Here is a 1322-nt window from a genome sequence, read left to right on the forward strand (position 1 = left end):
ATAAACATAAATATTTGTGATTTTTAACAGCAACAGTGTTCTGTTGTAAACAGACACACCAAAACATGTATTGCCTTTGTTATACTATTTTTAAAAAGCCACACTTTCTCTGTAGAATGTTGAACGACCTGCTTCAGGTGTCATACTCAAGCAGAACCGGGCACAATCTGGATGGGGATGCTCTGGGGCCTGAACCTTGCACGAGGGTGGAGAGACAGCCAGCATAATGGGCTGACCTTGGACTTCTTCAGCAAGCAGCCAAGTCTAGCAGGAGCACTGTGTGGGGAGCCCAGCCAGCCAGTGGAATGGCTGGTTCATACCCAGGCCCTCTGGCTCCAAAACTCCCACTGATGTGACTCCCATCATCCTCTGCTGCATCTATATACGTACATGCTGCTGTGGTATAATCCTGCCTCCAGCATGCCCTTCTGCAGTGATTCTGTAGGCTACTGATTAAACAATGGAAAGGGGAGGAAGTTAACCTGAGGTCAAGAAATGGGAAGTCAGAGGAGGACAGTGGCGGGGGGCGGGTATGGAGGGGACCATGGGCAGTACCTGGCCCCTCCACGGTCATGGGCAGCAAATGTTTTAAGCAGTTAGGGGAGACAATCAGAAGCTCTTATTTGCCATTCCTCCCCATCACCTGTCCCCAGTCTCCCTGTTAGAAGCTGCAAATGCATTAGCAACCTTAATACCCAAGTTGTCTCCTCCCAGTCACCTTCCCAGGGAGGGCACTAGTCTAACCCCACAGCCCAGAGCATTCCTCCGAAGTTTCATAGCTGGGTGGTGAAAACAAAAATACAGCCTAATTGGTCACTGGCTTTTTCTAGTGAATGAAGGAGGTTTCTGTTTTAAGAAATAAAGTGACTTAGCCGTTGATTCACTGCCCACAGGGAGATTTCTGAGCAGAGGCTTCCTAGCCTCTGTAGAGATTTGCATACAACTTCCACTTCCTGCTTCAGAGCCTGTTCTACAACTTACCTGGGCCTGGAGAAGGCGAGAGAGAGACCCAAGACACCCAAGAGGGAGAGAGAAGCAGAGAGCGTGACCACCCCTTGGGCCCCAGTCTGTCTGTCCGTAGTGGACCTAAGGTAAGTGCTGCCTGCCTCCTCTGATTTCTTAACCACTGACCCATTTTCCAAAACGCTGTTTTCTCCTTTGTTGAAATGTTCTGCCCCTACGTTTCCTCACTTTCTCCGCCCTCCTCTCTCCACCTTTAACTTGGTAGGGAGACGAGCTTGGACCGAGAAGATGACAGTAAGTTTCTGCAGCCAGTATGTGTTGCTGGTTTAGTGTTTCAGACAGGCGAGCTGAGATTAACT

The 1322-nt window shown here is 49.5% G+C and overlaps 1 protein-coding gene across 1 annotated transcript in view; it reads left to right on the forward strand.

Moving 5' to 3' along the window:
* The first annotated feature begins 722 nt into the window (after window positions 1-722).
* Window positions 723-1322, forward strand: part of TRAF3IP2 (TRAF3 interacting protein 2) — a 40694-nt gene continuing 40094 nt past the window's right edge. Inside the window, exon 1 of the mRNA XM_079149135.1 lies at window positions 723-1091. The gene's annotated coding sequence lies outside the window, so the exon portion shown is untranslated. The remainder of the gene's footprint in view (window positions 1092-1322) is intronic.

Source organism: Sciurus vulgaris (assembly GCF_902686455.1).
Source record: "Sciurus vulgaris genome assembly, chromosome: 7".
Lineage (NCBI taxonomy): Eukaryota > Metazoa > Chordata > Mammalia > Rodentia > Sciuridae > Sciurus > Sciurus vulgaris.